The 21,762-nt window shown below is 41.0% G+C and overlaps 1 protein-coding gene across 3 annotated transcripts in view; it reads right to left on the minus strand.

Annotated features, from left to right (window-relative positions):
• erfl1 (Ets2 repressor factor like 1) overlaps window positions 1-21,762 on the minus strand; it is a 39,143-nt gene that overhangs the window by 10,367 nt on the left and 7,014 nt on the right. For all 3 annotated transcript variants that reach the window (XM_043260391.1, XM_043260390.1, XM_043260389.1), the window contains one exon: window positions 19,261-19,417. The gene's annotated coding sequence lies outside the window, so the exon portion shown is untranslated. The remainder of the gene's footprint in view (window positions 1-19,260; window positions 19,418-21,762) is intronic.

Genomic DNA, 21,762 nt, shown 5'->3' on the forward strand with positions numbered 1-21,762 from the left:
CATACAAATAACTTCAAAGCAGGATATCAAAAATCATTGAAGATTGCATCTGGTATCAGAACAACTGGGAGCATCAGTAAAGATCCATCTCTCCATGCAGCAATTCAGTATACATGGCTAGAGAAATTCAATCTCTCCTCAGCCATCACAATTTCATAAAGGTTGTTTTACAAAGCTCGGGTGGAAGAAAAAGAAGCCGGTACAAGGGTATCTTTAATGCTGGCCTCTCCCTCTCCCCCTCTCCTCTCTCACTCTATTTAATTATGCTCTGTGAATTTTGGATCTTCCCTCCAGCATTGAAATGGAACGTGAATTATTGAGGTGTGTTTGTATAAATTATTATTGCTAACTCCAGGCACTTCTCTCTCACACACAAGTGCACACACACACAACCTTTGTTGCTTTTACTCTTTGGACCGTCCACTTGCTCTCCCCCACCATCATATCTACTTCTCATCTTATTTTTTTTTTTTATTTGTAACACTCATCTGTCGTTATTTTTTCATGGAGTTTCTTTCCTATTCAAGAAAGCTGCTAAGTCAATTCAGCAGGCTGTATTCTTACTTCACCACTTCGGTAGCTTTCCTGAAAGGGCATAGAAATGTAGAGTCAGACTTTCAAGACTTGCCTTCGCAGGACAGTCTTTAACTTTGTAATATCAGACTATCAGGTTAAGAATGAATGTATCACTTGAAGACTGTTTAAAGCAATAATTGAGAGCAATAGAACCGGCGCAGTCAATATCACACCTCTAAATGAATTCATTCAGAAATTTTCATCCGCTTTCTGTGAAATTTGTATTCATTGCCTATCGGCCAGCCTATCCCATCAAAGGAAACCCGGCCTTACCTGCCCGTGCACCTAACTGCACCCTCGCTCTCTTACTCTCCTCTGTATGTTTTGCTCCCGCTCTGTAATTTTCCGTTTGATTTCGGAGGTAATGCATTTTTTACAAATCAAAGAGGAAGCCAGGACGCCCCCCACCCCCCTTCCCTCGATCTCCTTCTTTTGCCCTGCTCTTCCCCTCCAGGCCAGTGAGGAGATAAAGGAGCCCCCATCATTTCCTTGTTAGTTTTGATTTGGGCAGCACAGGGCTTTCAAGTTCTCCCTATCACCCCCAGAAACATTATAACTAGCAGCCAAGGGAATACATCTTCTCACAATCTCGTAGATATGAAGACACTGATTCAGGGAGTGCACAACCACCACACACACCAAAAAAAAAAAAAAAAAAAAAAAGATGCACATACACATGGACAGGGCAACACAAAGTAACATCGTTCCCTAAGACAACGGGCTCAAATGCACTCTTGAGAAAAGTAAAACTCTTCTGTGACAGGTACATACGATCACATCAAGGTAGCAAACTAACAGCAGCTCACGGTTATATCATCTGTGAGTAGACTCATATACACACAAAATACGTGTTTGAGTCTGAAATAAATATGAGTCTGGTATATATATATATATATATATATATATATAGTTTAAATTATTTAAATATAATCAATTTATTGTTTATGTACATATATCATTGTATCTATGAATGTCGAATGTGAAAATACATAGCACTTAATTTATGATATTTTATGATATTTTACTTACAATATGATATGTAATGCAGATTTCATGCTTAATATTAAATATATTGCACGTATGTAAAATCATTTTGAATCATTCAGTAAATCTTTGTTGCGTGATGGCGTGGGAATTCGAAGAATTTCAGTTTAATGCTGTGGAAAAATTATTTGTGCTAATCTTATAGCACAAAAACACTAAGTATGAAATAATAAGTTGCCTGTTATAAACATCATTGCATTTAAACACAGGCATTGATTACTCATTTATTATGGAATAGCGATGCCCTACAGATTTAACGTGTTTACCCCTGTGACTAATTACATTTAGTGAAAAGCTCTGTTGATTGCACATTAATGTTTCACGGCCGCTGGAAACAAGGTTGTGTTACGGGTGAGCCACAAAATAAAATGGTAAAAAGGTGAGGTGCAGAAGTGGACTAAAGAGCGGAGGAAAAGAGAAAGAACTGAGTAACAAATGGCCGACGTTGTTTCTAGTTGTGAAAAAGATGGACAGCAAGGTTCTGAAGCAGAAACACTGAGGGAATGTGATGAGTCTCGTCCCTCTCGCTCTCTGCTCCCAGGACATGAAACAAGCCCTCCGTATCTGTGTCATCTTTCTGTTTCGGGCTGCCACTGAAAAGGGACTTACTGAGCACCCTCGCCCCTCGCTCTCTTTCTCCCCCCACTGTTCCTTCCTCTTTCCCTCTTTTACTTTCTCTCGATCTCTCGATTTCTCTTGACTCTGCTCTGACAGTCTGCACAGCCTCAGGGTCAAAGAACAGAAGGACTGGCTTGTGTGTTTGTTATGAAGAAGGAAAAAGAGCGAGCAGAGGAAGAGAGGGGTAGGGGGGGGGACGGTCAAGATGGAGAACTTGAGATGGGACGCATCTGACACATTGTGAACGCTGCCAGAAAAAAATGACAGTTCCTATGTAAACTTGGAAGGGGAGTATTTTCAGGTGGCTTGCAAAGCACCTTGCACCTTACCTTTACAGAATCTACGTTTTCCAAATTTCATAATAACCCATAACAGGCCATAAATAGCCAAGACGTGCTTTTCTTTCAGCTGCATGGAGCGCGCCAACCGAGGGACATTTAATCACATTACTAAAAACTATTTTCTCTACAAGCATTTTGTATCTTCTTATATTGGATCTTCATTACGGTAAAGAATTCGACTTTAATTTAATGTTTCATTTAAGGCAGTTATATTAGAGAGCCCCATATGAACTTGGAGAATGCTGCAACACATTTTTGCTTAAACAACTTTGGTTACTCAGTATTTTATTGCATTGTGTGTTTCTAACATTGATATCGTATTTCCAAAGGCTATATATATATATATATATATATATATATATATATATATATATATATATATATATATATATATATATATATATATCAGCTTCACATTAAAGTTTAGAATTTCTGCTGAAACTCTGTAAATCAATGTCAAGCACAAAGACTGCAGCCTACCTCAACGCTGAGGACTTTTTCAACTTAAGCGTATTGTGGTAATCAAATGTACTGTTAATTGCTTCATCTGAAACATTTCATTTTTAAAAAGAACAAATGTCAAAATCACAACAACTCTAAAATGGCAACAGGCAGTGTGAGTGTGTTATCACTCTCACAGCTGTGGCAAGCGTTGCAATGTAGTTATCTGTGGCATAAATGTTGTTTTAAATGAATCGGTATCCAATTAAAATAATCTTCTGACACCGGTTCTGTCATTTAACGTCGCTTAACATTATTACAAGTCAAACTGGACACGAGATCGCGCTTTCCCTGCACAGACCTCGCTTTTGTTCTGTATGTACGTGTACGAATGGAGGACTTCTGCTTCCGCTGTCACCTCAGGACCGGTCATGAGCGCTGGTTTCACCCCTCACCCAGCCTTACTCCACTCTCTCCTATGGAGGCGATCGTCTTTCACGACAGCAGACACAGGCGAACTTTAGATACGAAACCCAGTAATTGAGATAATAAGGTAAAGAGAGAGTGAAAGCGAAGTTTCGGCGGTGCTCGACATTTGCGGATGAGAAAGCCGAGGAAACTTGGTTAAAAAAAAGAAAAGAAAAGCGAGGTGGAACAGAACTCGCTCAACTTTAGAAGCGATGATAGAGCGAGCGTGCGATATGGTATCAGTTTCTTATAGAACATCGGACTTAAGATACAAGGAAAAGAAGGGAAAAAAGACGGAGAAAAAGTATCAATCGATAGGGTTAAATTATTCATCGTCATTAATTATCGATCGCTCTCCGTTGCCGACTCGTCCGCCTCGCGCCAGAGTTGAAAGGAGGGAAAGCGCGCTTTATTAAAACCGGCTCGAGCCTCATTGTTTCATGTCCCGCGGCAAAGAAAAAGCTCGAGCTTGGTTCTGCCCGCGCCAGTGAAAAATATACACACATCGCCCCCCTTAAAGCTCTTTTTCTCTCTCCTCGCTCGCTTTCCCTCCCGACGCGCGGGAGAGCTTTGGGGAGCCTCGTACGGTGTTCACGGGGCGGCTGTGTCTCGCGTGGATCGATGTGGGATCAATGGCTCTCGCTGACTAATAGCCAGAGAGCGCCTTTGATCTCGCGGCTGAGAGATCAAAACCCGCGCGAGAGGGAAGAGAGAGGGGAAGAGAAAGAGGAAAACGCGCGGGAGAGCGAGCGGACCTTAAACTTCACACAAACACGCGCGCCGCTCGCACTCCGTTACATCTGCAGTCGTCTTGTGAGGTGACATCACTACGTATTTTCCCAAACTGTTTACTTTCCTTCAATGAGCAGGTAGCAACACACTGCCTCCATGCACGCATACACGGGATCATTTAGCTGTTATTTCATCAAATTACTGCAAATGGAGGCCAGCGTATACCCTGCTTGTTGTAGCTCCCAAAGTAAATATTACACACATTTTAACATTTATTTTTAAACTCCAATTAAACTTTTTTTTTTACTAATTCACCCCCTCCGGACTTCCACTCGCTTGATAGCACTAAATATAGGCTATATGTGCCATAGTTCTCAACTAACTTTACGCGGAAAATGTTTATTCTCCTGATCGAATGGTGCACGCGCTAACCTTTTGGCTCGACGGTAGATGTTAATTTAATAGGTGCGGAAAGCTAATTAATGCAATTAGCCTATTTAAAGAAAGAAAGAGCGGTGAAAAAGGGAAGCGCGGACTGCTCGAGGTCTTGAGATCACAGCAATTTCGACACCAGATGATCCTCCGTCACATCGCGCAAGCCTAACTACAGACGAAGGCTGATGAACCCCGCTGCTTTATGCTCCCTCCGTATGTATTTATCGCTGTTCTACGGGACAAACTACAGCTATTGCGCCACATTTCTTCCTACTTGCTATCCCCCTCTCTCTTTATCCCTCCTCCCTCTGGTCAGTGAGTTACTCTCTCTATCGCTCTCACTTCCCGAATTAACCACTCAAGAAGTCACCACCGACTCAATCAATAGCTCATACATAAACCCTGCTATAATCGCTCCACATGCCTGTCTGTCTGCCCCCTCATCCCTCGTTACCCCTTCATTCTCTCTCTCACACACACATTTCTTCCGTCCTCCCACCCTCCATTTATGCCGGCTTGAAGACCTGTTCTACTAATTAAACTTATTGTTCGCTTTCTCCTCGCTGCCTTCTAACAACACCTTGGTTTTTATCCACAGATCTGATCTACACAAAAACTGTAATTCGGCTAATTGCTGTGCGGCAAAATACACGCGACGCCTCATTCAGAGTCGGCCCAAATGCCATTTTTGCTTTCTGTCCTGCGCTTCGCTTCTTGCATTCTGACGCCTCTACACTAGGAGGTGTGTTGCATAGCTTTGACCGTCTCTATAAACGCTTAGCCATCAGCAAGCGACATAATAAATATTCGCTTTCGCGCAAATAATGCGTTACCACTGAAGCAAAGAATGGTTGGGTGGCAGAGACGGAATGTTTTATAAACATTTAATTCGCAAAATGCGTGATAATATAAATGAACATAATTTGAGTGCTGCATTTATGTATTCATTTGTCCGAATCAACCTGCCTAAATCATCACGAGACGACGCACACCGTGCAAATACACGGGAACGATTGCACTCGCCGCAGTTAGTGGGCTATTTTAATTTGCCGGTCAAAATAGCTAAAATTGTGCTGACAAAGAAAAGTCAATATTTCAGTCTCCTGTTTAAGCACGTAACAGCCATAAAGTTATTTCGAGCTCACCGATGAATTTGTTTGTTTTTTTGCCAGAGCGCGTAAATATTCAAGCTGGGCTCTCTTTCTTCAGTCCCCGCTGATCTCCTTGACTCCTTCACATATTCAAAAATATTAAAACGCAGAAACCAACGCGCGCGCGCACGCACACACGCGCACACGCAAACAGACAACACACACACAAGACACACAGAGAATTTAAAGATTACACACGAACGGGCCCCTGCTCATATTCCCTGTTCTCCAGCCTCTCTTTCCCTCTGTCTCTGTTTCAGACTCTTTGATTCGATGGAGCGGTTTGATCTGAGCGAGAGCGAGTTTTGTAAACACATTTTTGCGATCATATAGCCATGGGCAAGGGGAGAGTAAAGCGCGTATAAATGAGGGAGAGAGAGGGAGCGCGGCGAGGGGGAGAGAGAGAGAGAGCGACGTTTAATGAGAGGCTCAAGTGGAAAGGCACACGGACGGATTCAAACTAGCGCAGAAATACAAGAAATGTAGAAAAAAAAAAATCGGCCTTCCCCACCGGATAGGTTGATGAAATATAATGTAATAGTGGATGGCTGGCTCTGCTTTTAAACAAACAACTCGTGCGAAAAAGTGCTATATAGTATCTAAATCGACATTTCCCCACGGAGAAAAGAGAGAGAGGGAGAACAATTTTGCAAAAGGGACACGGCAATCACAAGCAAGGACGGACACAAACGCATTACGGTGGGAGCAAATAAAGAGAAAACCGGCGAAAAACGGATTCGGTGCGAGCTAAACTAATAAATGCGCGCGCTCCTATTCTTTCTCTGTGTCTTTTCTCCACATCGGCGTCGCGAGCCGCTAATTCGTTTAACTTCGATTGCGAGCGCAATAATAGCGCTAACCCGTCGCCTCCGTCTCCTGTATTGCAGAGACTTCAGATCACATCTCATTGGGAGGGGAAGAAGCTACGACCCCGTGTCACCGATGATGTCTGGGATATATACAAGACGAAACAAAACACCGGGCCCGTTTCGTATTATAATTATAAATACTTAAACCAGCGCGCAACAAAATAATCACAAGCATTTAAATAAATAGCTATCAACGCGGTATTTTGACTGTTGCATGTCAACAATCTCTTTTAGGAGTTCTAAAACGCATCACGACTAAAAATACGATTGCATTAAGTCGTGAAACACTATCTAGCCCGAGTTAAGGCGAGTGCTTTAAATACAACGCGGTTATTAAATAGCACAATTTCCACTGCCTCTTTTATCCGCGTGCGTTAATTGGAACATGACGCAACTTCTCATTATCAAGTTGTTCATTAAGGCACATGCACCATCAAGCCCCTTATCGTTTATTTGCATAAAAAAATCCCAGCTGCTCACGCCTAGGTCCCTCGCGCAGAAAAGGAAAGCTCTTCTTTCTGTCCTTGTTTAGTGTGTGCTTTTCCAGCTTTTTAAAAAACGAATAGCTCGGAGCCGTAAGTGTGTCTCTGCTCGGCAGTGGTGGTGTGCGTGCGCGAGTGTGTGTGTGTGTGCGTGCGTGCGCGCGCGCGCGCTTTCTTTCTTTTTCTTCCTATTCTATCTACCTCTGTCCAGGGAATTGTTCTCAACATTCACAAACACATCGCAAATACCCGCCGGCTTCACAGTATCGATTTCTAATTAGACGGCAGGATAATCGTTGGAGAGAGAGAGATGAAAAAGGGAAGAGGGTGGCAAGAATAAATAAATAAATAAAAAGGTCTCGTGATTAACTGAATTAATAAGAGAAGTGCAAAAACAAGAGAGCAATGCAAAATAATGGCCTCACATAAAATCTTGCAGACACCGCGAACAAAAGGCCCGCCATGTGGCAACGTGAAGTTAAATGAAAGGATTTTTAGTAAGCACAACTTCCCATTTTACAGTTCTGCTATTATGCTGAATTCTCAGTGGTAGACAGGATAGAGTTTTACACTGGTTTTTGGTTTTATACGTTTGGTTGGTTTTACTACGTTTTCTGGACGCATTTGTTAGTCGGACGACTTCAAGCGAAACTTCCCACTCTGAACTCCACTCTTTTCTCCCTCCATCCTCCATCCTCCTCCTCCTCCTCACAGAGGTCAGTCCGGGGCTCAGGTAGCTCGTTTACTTTAATCAAGCTTTCATCGTCAGGACCACGCGCTCGTCTTCGGCGCGCGCGCGTTCACTTTCACAGAACGGCTCTTCCTCTGTAGCCTATCGCTGTTCATCTCGTTCTTTCGCCCCTCGCTCTCTCCTCAAGCATATGCTAATAACTCGGGTGAGTACACACCTACTTAACCCTTCTCTCCTTTGTGCTCTCCTCCCTCTTCGGCGCTCTCTGTCATTATGATGGTGATAAAGTGTAGGATTACTCAGAGGGCTAAAACAGTGACTGCCCTGCCCCGAACTCAGCGCGCACTATCAATCTCCCGGAGTGCCGCCGGAGTCCTCTATCTTTTGCCGGTTTTATCTATCGCCCTTAACCCACTTGCATCCGTGCAACTTTTTAAAGTCCCGCGTGCGGTGCAAGATTAGGCACAGCAGTCCTGTGGGTTTAAATTTTCTGTTTTGTCAAAACTGTTTACTAAGTCGCTTTTAATAAGGGGTGAAACTTTTTTTTGTCTTGCAAAAAACACGAAAAAACTTGAAGGCAGATGCACGCAGTGAACACATTGATTTATTCTCTCTCTCGCTTGTATCAGAGATCCGTTAGGATTTCTTTTTTTCCGTTTGTTTGAAGTTCTCGGCACGTCTCATTACCGACACGCAAGAATCTCTCAATAAAGGAAGCACGTTTTACAGGCAGGTTTGACTCCTTCCAGGTGTTGTTTCTGCATATCACGCCCACAATACCATTAACGATAATAATAGTATTGTGGCTTTATAATAATAATTATAATTGGTAATAATTATTATTCATAATAATAATGCTGTTGCTCCTTGTAAATAATAATAATAATGATAATTATAAAAACAATAGTACGATACAATGTTTATTACAATTGCTATTTCGGAATGCTTCCTTCCGAGGCTCTTCTTAAATTAATCAGCATGTGGCCTAAATTATGATGTAACTGCAACGCAATTCTGTCGTTTGGTCTGTGACGAGGAGGTCGCGTGGCTGTGTGTGTGACGCGCTTTTCTCAGGCTTTTTCTCAAGTCGATAGTTTCAGGCGTCGCGTCACTTCACCGCGATCTCACTAAGTTCGTCTCCCTAAGAGAACAGCGCGAAAATACCGCCAAAATAAAAGATTGCATGTCACCTGTCGGTTTTAGAGAACAATACGTTATCATGGCTATACTGGAAAGTTTCATAAATGTATACAGAGATGAATAAATGTGCACGTGATCACGCGTTGATTAAAAGGGCTTTGGAGAGTATCGTCGTCAAGCTATGCCTGAACTCGCTCGGAAGAAACACACGCTAACTTTATTTTTTTTTTAGAAAATTCTTGCAGCGTCGCGCATTTCCGGTTGTAGCTTAAGTCATGGCTTTGTTAAGGGTATCTATATCATAAAAATACCGAAATGAGTTTCAAAAGGACACCTATAGGCTGCATAAATATTTGTCTACCTCGTACCTGCGGGTGGCGGTGTTTTTTCAAGGCGATTTTACCAACGCGGTTTTATTCTCTGATATTATTTTGATAATGACTTTGCGTAGATGAAAATATTGTAGAATCGTTTATGTTTTAACAGTTTTGTTCTTTTCTCTCTTATAAAGTGTCGAAGAAACGGGTTTTGGATTTTTCTGTGGCTGTGTATTGTATAGATCAGACTTAATGACATAAGGAAAATATTTGTGGACCCTAGATATTTTACAAAACAGACAGGTATGCACGGAATTGCCATTAATTGCTCACCCTCATAAAAGTGATATTCTTTATTCTGTGAAATATAAATGGGGTTAGTTAATGCAGAATGCCTAAGCTGTTTTTTTTTTGTCCATAGAAATAAAGGTGAATTCAGTAAATAATAACCTAAATTGCACTTAACTGTTCTTCACACAAAGCTAAATATGGTTTTAGAAGGGCTTCTCTTTTCATGCTATTATTGTGTTTTATTGTCTGTTCTTGTCCCTGCCGACTGTAGTATGAAAGAAGAATATGCACATTTTTCAAAACTTAATGTTGCACAGAAGAAAGAAAGGCATTTGCAGGAAAAAAACATCAGTGTCTGCCAATGATGAAGGATTTTCATCATGATTGTCATACAAACTAACACACAGATCACGCTTTTAAGTACTACTTTTGTAAGAAAGTCATCCAGTCCAATCTGCTAAACTTAAGTCAAACTTCCATCACTATGTGCATATGTTTTTTCTCTCCAACACTAAAATGTAAATAAAATTCCCATATAGTGTATAATGACTTCATAATGATCGAAATGTATTAAAATGTGATTATGTGTTCCTTTGTACCTGATAAACAGTTTGAAGCAAGATCTGTTTTCAAGTGAAGCATTTTTGAGCATTTTGAGCATTTTTCAGCAACAAATCAACCAGAGATCATTCATTTTTGCAAAAGCTGATTTGTGTAACGTGAGCAAAAAAACACCACTGGCAAAGCAAATAAGTGTTTCCAGAAAATTAGCTCCAGTAGTCCATTGGCTCTAATGGTCTCTACAATTTACTTATGCTTAATGTTTTTAGAAAACACAGCCAAGGGCAGTTTATGAACATCATCGAAGCGCAGAGGATAGAGGAGCCGGTTGACACAGGCCACATGACCTACGAAGACAACTTTTGGAATATTACCTCGTGTCAGGTCTTCGTACCAAAGATGAAAAAAATTTGTGCCATTGGAGCTACTGTACCAGATACAGGCTTGAGTCTAACAAATCTGTCGGTCTCAAAAGGAGCGGTGATTGTTCTGAAACTCGTTGATGACAAAAAAAAAGAGGCACAAGAAATAAACAGCCACTAACTGCTACTAACCCCTTAATAATGACTTAAGACCCCATGGCTTTCTCCTTTACCATCTAGACCCTCATCACTGCGGTGGGCATTTTTAGATCCTTTGGAACATTGGAGAGTTCTCTGATTTCTAATCCTCGTTTTTTTTCCTTTTATTTGTGTTCCTATAAACAGTCAAGTTCATCGCTATACCAGCGCTGAGTATTGAAGACCGCAATGCTCTTGAAAATTTTAGCAGAACTGTAGACTAAGAAACTTACTGCAGCATTTATTATCCTCACTGTAGTTTAATTTAAATCAGTGAATCATTAAACACTGCTGAAAAAAATACTTTTTTGGTTATGAAAAGGCTGGAAATAAATCAAAAAGGGAAAAGGAACAGTGACTCACAAACATACGTGGAAAGAATAATTCCCAAAACACAAACTAAAATGATTACAAATCTTCTGCATTGTTTTGGTTAAGGCGGAACAAATTGAAACAGATAGTGATTTTAAGTAGTATGTGTTTGAACATGGTGAATGGGAATATTGATATTTTACACTAGAATATAACAAATTATTATGGCGGTAACCAAAGTAGAATTTATTTGACTTTCAGGCACAGAATGTGTCCTGTTCTGCTACGTTTTTGTATCAAAGTTCGACTGGGTTTACACAAGCTTTGATCTCTTGCTTAAACGTACGTTTAAATGTTATATGAAAGTAACAGTTCACCTGTTAAAAATAATGCTTGAATAAATAAATGCTTGAAACAGTGATGGAACCCAAAATAATACTGTGCCCCGTTTGTTTTTAAATATATTTTTTAAAGAAAAAAAAAGTAGGTTTGCAATGAATAAATGATGACAGCATTTAATTTTTGCGTTATTTTAAGTAAACATTTTAAGATGAAGCAAAGGACATTGCATGAACTATACGGAGCCACCCACAACCTCTCTCAAACTCTTACTACCCTTTGTCTTCAGTCAACTCTGGACCATATTTCCACTCTCGTATCCCCCCTCTACATCCCCCTCAACCAAACAGCCCACCTCTGCGCGTGTCAAATCGAATCTCCACCTCAGCGCCTACTACACCCGCTGTGTCCATGTATAATACGTCATACACACAGGGAGTGTGCGATGACGGATTACTGAATTAGACGAATAATGACACCTGACACTTCTGTTACCGCTCCCTGAGCTGCCACAGCCAGCACCGCAGCGCCGGTAAATAAAGAGCAGAGATGAGGAAATACAGAGAGAGATGAACGGGGAGGGGGAGCGGCTGGGAGATGAATGGAGAGAGCCAATGGAGGTGCGTAGGCCTATATACAAAGAGAGATGGAAGGCAAAGCGAAGACAAAGAGAAAAAGAAACTCGACAAGTCAGCTAGATGGATGTACGAGGGCATTTTTGTTTGCAATCTGCTTTGTTTCACAATAGTTCACAATGGCGCAGCGCTGTTTTCAAAACCAATAAACGCACGGAAGGAGATGCCGTGTATTGGCTGGACTTTAGGTCCGCGCAACTTGAGTTGAGATGTGACGAGATGTTAGCGTGGCGTGACCTGTAGTGAGTGCCCTGAGACCTTGGCCCGAAGTTGCTGGGATTTTTTAGGTGGACGATGAAAGAAGATGTTTGGAAAAGAGTTCAAAACTACGCTGTGACCCGTCGACTTGTATTGTGCTGAAAAAAACAAACGCATAAGAATTCAAGTCATACTTTTCATTTTTGCCTGAAAGGTCACTTTTTTTTGCAGTAAGAATATGAAAGAGAGATGTTGTATAGCAACGGTACATTTTAAAAACGACACCATGGTACAAAGACGTTTAACAGTCCAAATATCTGTCACTGTCATGCCATATTGTGTATGCAAAACACAACACAGGTTTTCTATGGCATCCACAGGTTTAGGGGAACGTGACACCCATATAACCTCTATGAGAATGTGTGTGTGTGAGAGAGAGAGAGAGAGAGAGAGCCAGAAACAGAGAGAGTAGGGAGCCAGAAAGAAATATTGACAAAGCCTAGATATACACATAAGTCACTGAGTGTGGCCTGCCCGGCTCTTGTATTTTATAGCTACGCTCTGTGCTGGCGGAACAAGATGACAGCTGAGTTCCTTCAACGGAAAATATGGTGCCTCTCTTGTTTTCTCCGTCTCCCTCCATCGTTCCCATACTCTGTCTATCCCTCTTTATATTACTCTGTCACCTCACAATTTTGTTCTCTCCCCCTCCTCTCTGTTTTTTGCTTTCTTTTTATGGTTGCCTTCTGTTCTCCTGCCACGCACGTTTCTTTCTGCTGCTTATCTTTGTCGCCCCTTTTGTCTCTATCTTTCGGGAAATGAACACCTGTTTAAAAGTCAGTAAACACTTTAATTGAATTTTCACCAAGGCTGCATTTATTTAATAAAAAATAAAGTAAAAACCGTGATATTGTTAAACATAAATTTGTTTCATAATTGTCACGCGACCCTTGAGAAATTCTAATATGTCTATTCTGAAATTTAAGGATCGAGAGACAATTATTTTTTTATCAATTTTGGAAAACGTTATGCTGCTTAATGTTTTGTAGAAGCCATGGTACGTATTGTTTTCAGGGTTTTCAGATGAATACAACATCTGTGGCATCTGTTTGAAACACAGTCGCTTTGATGCATCATTTCTGAACATTTCTTAAGGTCGGTCTTACTGACCCTAAACTTAGCATTAAAAAATATATCTTTTTGTACTTCGCCGTGCCTGTCCTCCCTACATGTGTTCATCTGTGTTACCTTTATCTCGTTTTCACTGGACACTCTGTTTAATCTGTCATCAGGAAGCAGAACTTGTAGGTTCACATTCCTTCATATTATGTACTCCTTCCTGCCTTGCATTTGATAGGACATTAAAATGACAAAATACGAAAATACACCAATGCAATATATTTCACATGCATATTAAACGCATATAAAAGCGTCGAATCTACTTGTGCCTTCAGGCCTTATCTTATTCACCCTGATTTCTTTTGCTTGTTCCTCACCATTCCCCTCTCCCGCTCTCTACATTCCAGCCACCCCTCCCGCCTTCTTCCGCAGCCCGAGCACAGAGCCCCAAGTGTCGGAATCAATTAAGAGTGAACGCCGTCGCGCCCGTTCCTTCACGGAGGTAAATATTAAACTGCAAGGAACGGTGGACAGAGAGAGAAAGAGAGAGACGGAGGAGGGGAGGGGAGAGCGAGCCCTCCGTCCCTAATCCACCGCATCGATCAGCCGGGGATGAGGGTAATATATTATTTTGACAAGATACGATCCTCCGACGCGCACCGCTATCCCCGGCGATCGATTTCTTTTTCTCTCTCCCTTTTTTCTTTTTCTTTTTTCCCTTCAGCAGTAGGGACACTGCGTGCGCGCCTCTGTTTTGTTGTTAGTCGCTGTGTGTGCAAGTGTGACTGAGCGAAACAGTGTGAAGCCAACAATAGTTGAGGAAACGCCTGGAGAAAACTTCTCATCTGAGCGGCGCAACCTCAGCGTCTCGACAAAACGATAGCAGACGTGAAGTCTTAATAATGTCTTTACGGCGTCGTCTAAGGAACATAAATTTCATAGTGATCACCCGGTTTCCTGCTCGTCAAACTAGCTAATAAAGAGGAGAGGAAAGCCATTCGCTTGTGCTGCGAACAGCAGAGCATTGAATGCTGGGATTTTTATATTTTGGAGCGGAGTCGCCTGGGTGACGCTGACCAAATGTAAAGTTAAGTGTCTGGCCCCTCCGGTCCCCTGTGCTCTTTTGCCTTCCCTCCATATCGCTTTGTAAACTGTGTCTAAATGCTAAATTCCCAGATCAATTTTTTTCATTCAACCTCTCCCCCCCATTCCTTTGTGCCCGCTGCCCCCTGCCTCCGCCTCCGAAGTGGATTGAAGTTCACTGTCTCTTTGCACGCGCCGGCCTACGGTGTGTTCGCATGTGAACAAGCACGCCGAGACTTAGAAATCTACGAAGGCAGGTAAACGCAGAAACATCTAGTAAATCAGCTTGTTTCGTAATTTTCAACCACCTCTCGGCAGGCCCCTCTGCCTCCCGGAGCACTCGAGCATCGGTCTCAGTCTTTCGCTCGCTCGCTCCCTTTTTATTGTGCCATTTTCTGCCACTTCGGCTGCTGTGAGGGAGGCAGTAATGCAGTCACTGTCCCTCTGCAGCCCCCTGCTGTGTGTGCAAGTGACTTGGCCTGTAAGGAGAGGGGGGAGACGCGGGGTCAAGGTGAGCTCTAATACACTATTGATCCGCCCCAATTGAAAACCTGATGGAAATTTTACCCCCCTTCCCTTTTCTCCTTCCCATCTGTGTATCTCTGTCTTTCCCTTGTCTTTCTTTTTTTCTCTCTCCCTAGTGAACAACTTCTTCTGTGCTTCCTCCCTTTTTGCAAATTAGATCCTACCCAGAGGCTGTCTTTGTGGCATCTTTCTCTCTCATGTTGTCCCCCTTCTCCTTCTTTGTCCCGTTTTACATCTTTACACTTCGGAGACATCTAACCCAGTTTCTTGCTTTTTAGGAGGCCGTCGCAAAACGACTCTTTTCTGTCTATTTAGGTCTGTCTTTTTGAGGTATCGCGTGTAGATCGAGCGTTTGAATGTATTTAAACCTGAGCGAGTGTCTAAGAGTGTGACTGAGTAAACAAGAGCACACACACACACACACACACAAACACACACACGAGTAGTGTGGCAGTATGGTCACCAGTGCAGTGTATTAAATGCCACTGTGGGTTTGGCCTCAGGGCTGCACAGCAATCCCTCAGCAGGAAGAGCCAGTCGATAGCACTCCATCCTGGTCAACAATGAGCAACACTCCACAAAATCTATGTCAACACTTCTGTATTTTCACTTCGGGTAAAGTGGAAAACGAGACGGACTCCATCCATCACGTTTTAAAGATCTTTTTCTTTCTCTGTATCTTTCTGTTTAATGTCCCAACCGTGACACGCCAATAGATGTGTCATGGTTGGGAAACATTTGTGTGAATTTGACTGAATTAAAAGAATTTCAATGCAGGAAATGCATTCTGGGAATTGAAGTGTTCTTCCATCCCAGTTCCACAATGGTTAGTCTATTAATTATTATGAAAAACATCAAAAAATGAGCAATTTTAAACATTTATCTGTTTGTATATCTATCTATCAGGCTTATAAACCTACAAGCTTCAAAGCTTTTTGAACTTTCAATTAAGGCCTCGTTTACAAGTCCACATTTAAACTCTGCCCTAATAAACCTTGCTTTTAAAAACGAGGTACAGTGGTGGCCAGAATTGTTAGAACACCTGACAGATCAAAGACCTTTGTTTTGCCTCCAACACATAATTTCATTTTATAATGTTCATGAAACATGCAGATGATTCTCTAAGCACAACAAATATCAGATGAGGTGAGACGGGGTTTTTTTCTACTTTTATCTACTTTTACTTTTAAATTTTGGTATGTACACATTTTTGCAGCAGTACATCTCTCTACTTAATATATTTCTTGAGAGCTTCAACACTATGTTACCCCATGCCTTCTGCAACTCGAGCCAAAGACTTTCCTCTGAATGTAAAATAGATCAGTCCAGTTTATTTTCCAGCTCTCCCCAAATTTGCTTGATGGATCCGGATATTGAGGCGGCCAGTCCATCATTTTCAATGTTTCAGCGGATTCTTTCCGTCGCAGGCAGCACATTTCATCAAAAACAACTGAAACCTTTTAAATATGCTGAGTGTTTAAACAATTTTGGCCACCACTCTATGTGAGATTTGTAGAATTTCAGTTCATCTAAATTCTATTTCCTCACACTTGAATGTCAATTCTCTGTACTCCTTTCGAATCCGTCAACTGCACTGAAATTAAAAATGCATTCTTAATTAATTTCAGAACGGTGTACAATCCTGACGATCTTTAAATCCTACAACCGCGATGCTTGAAACACACTGGGTTTCTTAACGATCTTGTTCCTAAAAATGATCGGTAAATTTAATGACCGGACTGCACCTGAAGATCCTGGTTGCAAAAACGGTTCAGCGTCTCTTTGCTTTGACCTTTCCCTGCTTGCATAGCTGTTAATTACTTTGTAGAAGAGACTGCGTGATAAAACTGTCTCTCTGTGCGCACGCAAGAGCTTCCAGGTGTGATTTATGTTCTGTTGTGTATCTGTCAGGTGGTAGCGCTATCTGTATCACAATCTCCCCGTGGACGCAGAAACATTACACATGTGGTGAGGCCCGGTGTCGACCTGTAGCCTGTGATACACATCTGGAACATCAATGACCAAGATGCACACTAAGAACGAGAAACCGGAGTGCTGGACAGAAAGCCTGAAGCCTTAGGGACAGTAATCAAGGTTGTTCTATCTAATTCCTTACTCTTACACAGGTTGTATGTGCTAAAGAGCCAAATAAACCCAAAATAATCACATTTTCTCTTTCTCTTTTTATCTCACTCTCTCTTTTTCTTTCTCTCTCTCAGAGAGTCTTAGCTTAATTGCTTTTAAACCGGATTAATGACTGACCGGGGACATGTTGCCTTAATCTCCGCTCTTGTAAAGCTGCTGTATGTCTCGGCTGTGCCTTCTCCCTTTCCTGTCCTCATCCATCCTCTCAAACCACTTACTCTTCGTCTCCCTCTCCCGCACTTTCACTCAGTCACCATCAGTCTCCCTGTCCGTCTTTCCCAAGCACCGTTCCTGCTTCTTCTGCACATTATAACTCAATTCCGTTCTGCCATTCGTCTCTCTGCCTCTCTTATGCTCTTCGCTGATGTATTCTTATCTTTTACTTTCATCTCTAGCTCTGTCCGAGTTATGAGCTCACTTACTCATAAGTGCACACACACTCAAACCCCTCTGTTGTGTGTGTGTGTGTGTGTGTATTCGCTGTAGTCGTGATGCATGGCCAGTCGTAGAGTCTTGTATTAGCACATGTCGATGGGAGCCTGTCATTGCCTCCTAAGTGTTTTGGCAATACTAGGGATCTCCTGTCATGCCAGTGCAACTAATCTCAATCGAATTACATTGAGCTGGTATTGAGACGGCGAGAGAGGACAAGAGTAGGAGGCTGTGTACTTGACTAAGCACCTCTCACGGCCAACAAGTGTTAGTTTGTGTTTGCAACTTAAAAATGAATATTATATGCAGGTATAGCTGATGAATTACAAGTTTCTTGTTCTCTAAACATGTTACAGTGAGGTTCATTTAAACTGTGTCATTTGATCGCCCACGTCGTTTCAAACCCGTGAGATTTCTTTCGCAGAAGATACACCGTTTGACGTATAATGGAAGTCAATGGGCTCAAAAACAACATTAAACTTTATTATATAGACAAATACGTTTTTCACAATATATTTTTACGCGTCTCACAGAACAAATAAAACCATGCAGGAATGATATGACGCAATTAAAACATCATTTTGACTTAAAACATCATTTTGACTTAAATAACCGTTGAAGGCTCGAATTCGATATAGTGCTAAATTGCTTTAGGAATTTAGGAAATGGTTTGGGACTTCTTTCTCTCTCCACACTCTTCTGTCTGCTCCTAATATGTCTAACCTCTGAACTCTTTTATTTAACCTACACCCTCAGTTCTATACCCGTCTGTCCAACTTTCTCTCAAGCCTACTGTCTCTTTCTCTCCTGCGGACATTTCTATCTCCTCCTCTCCCCTTGCGGTTGCCGTCAGGATTAAACAGTTATCTCAGAGGCCCTCTATCGCCCCTAAATACTGCGGATGATAAGACTCGCTTGGATTTGTCAAATTGGGCGCCATCGATTAACTGACCTTTCCTTACTCTCAGGCTCCCAGGCACTCTCCACACCGCCGACAAGCCAGATAGAGAGATAGATGGATATATATTGGTGTTATTATTGTGTACAAGTTTGTAGCTACCAGGGGTGCACGGGAGGTGGATGAGATAGGAAGAAAGAACACAGTGGGGAGGGAGAAGGGACAGAGCGGGATCTGGGAGAGGAGGAGAGAAATGCCTTTGCTTTTCAACGAGTTGGCAGAAAATAAGTTACATGCCTAAAAACACAAAAACATTTGTAAGCCACCTTGACTATGTTTATCTCTTTGTGCACACGTGTTAGGTCATATATGGCGATAACTGATTTTACTCAGCTTGATACAAAATGATTAAATATGTCTGATTATAAACCTGACTACATTAAGGTTAGATCAGGCCGAATTAGACCCATAAGGTAAGTGTATCTGAATGAATTGTTAATTCGTTCATTTGTCTTTACAATTTGTTAACACACCAGTGGCTCCAAATACACTAAAACATAATTCGGCACACCAATTTCAGGCTTCAGTCTGCGAGATAGACATTTAAAGCTATTTTTTAAAATACGTACATTTATAAATAATTTCACTTTGCGTGACAATATATTTGTAAGCTCACAAACGCAATGACAGACAGCCGTATGTTTCGACAACCTGTTGTGAACACACTCGCGACGCGATTTCTCGCTGCGGCGCGTCGCTCCAGAAACAATTAGGAAGCAAAAGAGATGCGAGACGTAAAATAGCGCCCGCGTTTTCTGCTATGAAAGCAGACCGGTGTTTTGCGGAGCTGAACTTACCGGCACTCCCCGGTGGCCTCGCCTCAGACTGAAACCAAGGGCCGGAGCCGGCACCGTGGCTGCTGGCTGTAGGATGGACCGAGAATCGCTGGGCTTTATCGGATCCAATTCGGAGAGCAAAGATTGAGCTGTTCCGTGCAGCGGTGTAACTGATGCGCTGAAACGGAAAAATAAGTCGTTGATAAAAACAACATTTGAATATTTTTTTTTATTTTTAATTATTCTTTTTTTTAACAAACTGCAATTGTGAAAGTAAGAAATACGTGCTGAGCAGCCCAACCTCGTGACGCCAGTCACTTTTATTGTAGTCTATGACCGTAAAGAGTTGGAAAGCTCTATTTTCCTCCGACAATTTCCTACGACGTGTCGGATGTTTGTACGGAAACTTATCACTTTGCATACAGTTGTTTTTACGCCATTAAAAACATGTCGGATAATACAGATTAAAACTGTAATTACTGTAAAAATACATTTACGCAAACGGCTTTTTTTTAGATTATTTATTTAGCTAATTATCCAATACAGCAATTTCACTAAGCGACCTCGACGAACCGCGCTGAGCTAATACAGCTCTGAAAAGCCAAAATTACACAATATACGGTTTGACGATTAAAAAGAGAATTAAATAATTGTTTCCGCTTTGCATTAAAATAATCATGGTTCAAAATGAGCATTTCTTTTATTTATTTTTAATCACTAAATCATTAATAACAGCAGCGCTCACATTAAAGTTAGAAATAAAAAAAGACAAAATTCCAAAAATAGAGAATCAGAAGAAAACATACAAAATGCAGTCTAAACCTGTAAAATGTGTTTCTATTAGAAAAGTGTTTTTATCCAAACGAAACAGTCTTCGTGACAAGTGTCAGCCGTGGCTTGCCTACAAATAGAAAAACTGCACAAAAACGCCAAATATTTCACGATAATAGATGTAAAGGTGAAAAACTGTTTTCGATATGAATGTGTACAGAAAACAGAAAACTTTTAATTTAAATAGAACTTTTTAATTTGACATAATTATTTCTATAATTATTATTCTTCTTGTTATCAGAATTTGAATTGTTTTCATTAATTTGTTACAATAATACTAATACTACTACTACTAATAATAATAATAGTAATTATTATTATTATTATGAACCCAGCAATGTCAGTAACATTCTAACATTTACATCTCATCGTTATCAGCTAGAGTACAGCTTCCAAGCAGCCTAACCAAGCATCCTGATCCCAAAAACAAAGTTTGGCCAGGTGAGCAGTTTCGGCATGGCGGACTAAGCAAAGGCAGTGCTGAGGCAGAGGGAGGGGGAGGACCTGAGTGATGTGGAGAGGAGAGATATCCCCAAATGCCATTTAATGTCGGAAATATTTCCAACAAATATTGACAGAGAGATAGACGCAGGAGGGAGCCGCAGAGGAACGGCGCAGGCGGGCATGTGATTGAATTAATGGATGTTCTGGATATTGTCCAAATTCGTGGACTGACATCCCGCGGTTAATTACTTTGATTGAAATCAAATAATGTGAAAACACGTAAAGAATGCAGTGAACCCGGAGGATGCAGCGGGCCCTACATGTTCCAGGACTGAGAGCACGGCCTCGAAATTACAATTAGGGACATTTACATCAAGTGACACAAAACCAGCAAAACCTCGTAATCCTCCGTCGGTTCGCTCTCTTTTTCCTCATAACTATTTTGATGGAATAATAATAACAAAACATTTTTTTTTTAATTTATTTTGCTATTATATTTAACAATAACCGTATAGGGCGTATACTTGTTATTATTGTTGTCATTATGCCTATTGGCCCGCAAAAAAAATAAAATAGCCTATTAATTATTGCTTATATAATTATAACTACTTCATATTTTATTAACAAAACATTCAACTAAAAATAACTTACGTAAATATCTGTAAAAAAAAAAAAAAAAAAGCAGACTTCGAATTCAACATATAAAACAAATTACCGTTTCACACAAAAGACATGCTATATTATTACCGACTAAAACATAGGTTACTTTTAATAAAATGATGTTTACGGTTAGTATATAAGACAGCATGTTTATAATTAATTAGCATGAGGGAAGAGAACACCGAGTTTCGTTCATGTTTCTACTTAGTAAAAAAACTCTAATCAAAGTTGTTTTTTTTTAAAAAAAAGTTCGAATTCTTTAAATCATCAAATTTATTAATATCGTTGCACGGTAATATTTAGCATGCAAGTCACATGCAAGGTCTTTCTTATTCAACACTTTCAAGATTGAGTTCAGTGATGAAACTCCACAGCTTCAGATCGTCACGAACGAACTTTAGAGACGAGCCGAGTCAGGACTGTAAATTAAACGAAAAGAGCAAAAACAAAACCAAAGCAACTTCGTAGTTTTCAGGACTCGCACGTTTTTAGTGAATAATTAAACAAACCCAAACAAAATCTTTCAGCTGATTTTTTTTTTTTTTTTTAAATCCATGGATAGATCTGTAGCTACATCTGAAATGATTA

Source organism: Puntigrus tetrazona, chromosome 16 (assembly GCF_018831695.1).
Source record: "Puntigrus tetrazona isolate hp1 chromosome 16, ASM1883169v1, whole genome shotgun sequence".
Taxonomy (NCBI): domain Eukaryota; kingdom Metazoa; phylum Chordata; class Actinopteri; order Cypriniformes; family Cyprinidae; genus Puntigrus; species Puntigrus tetrazona.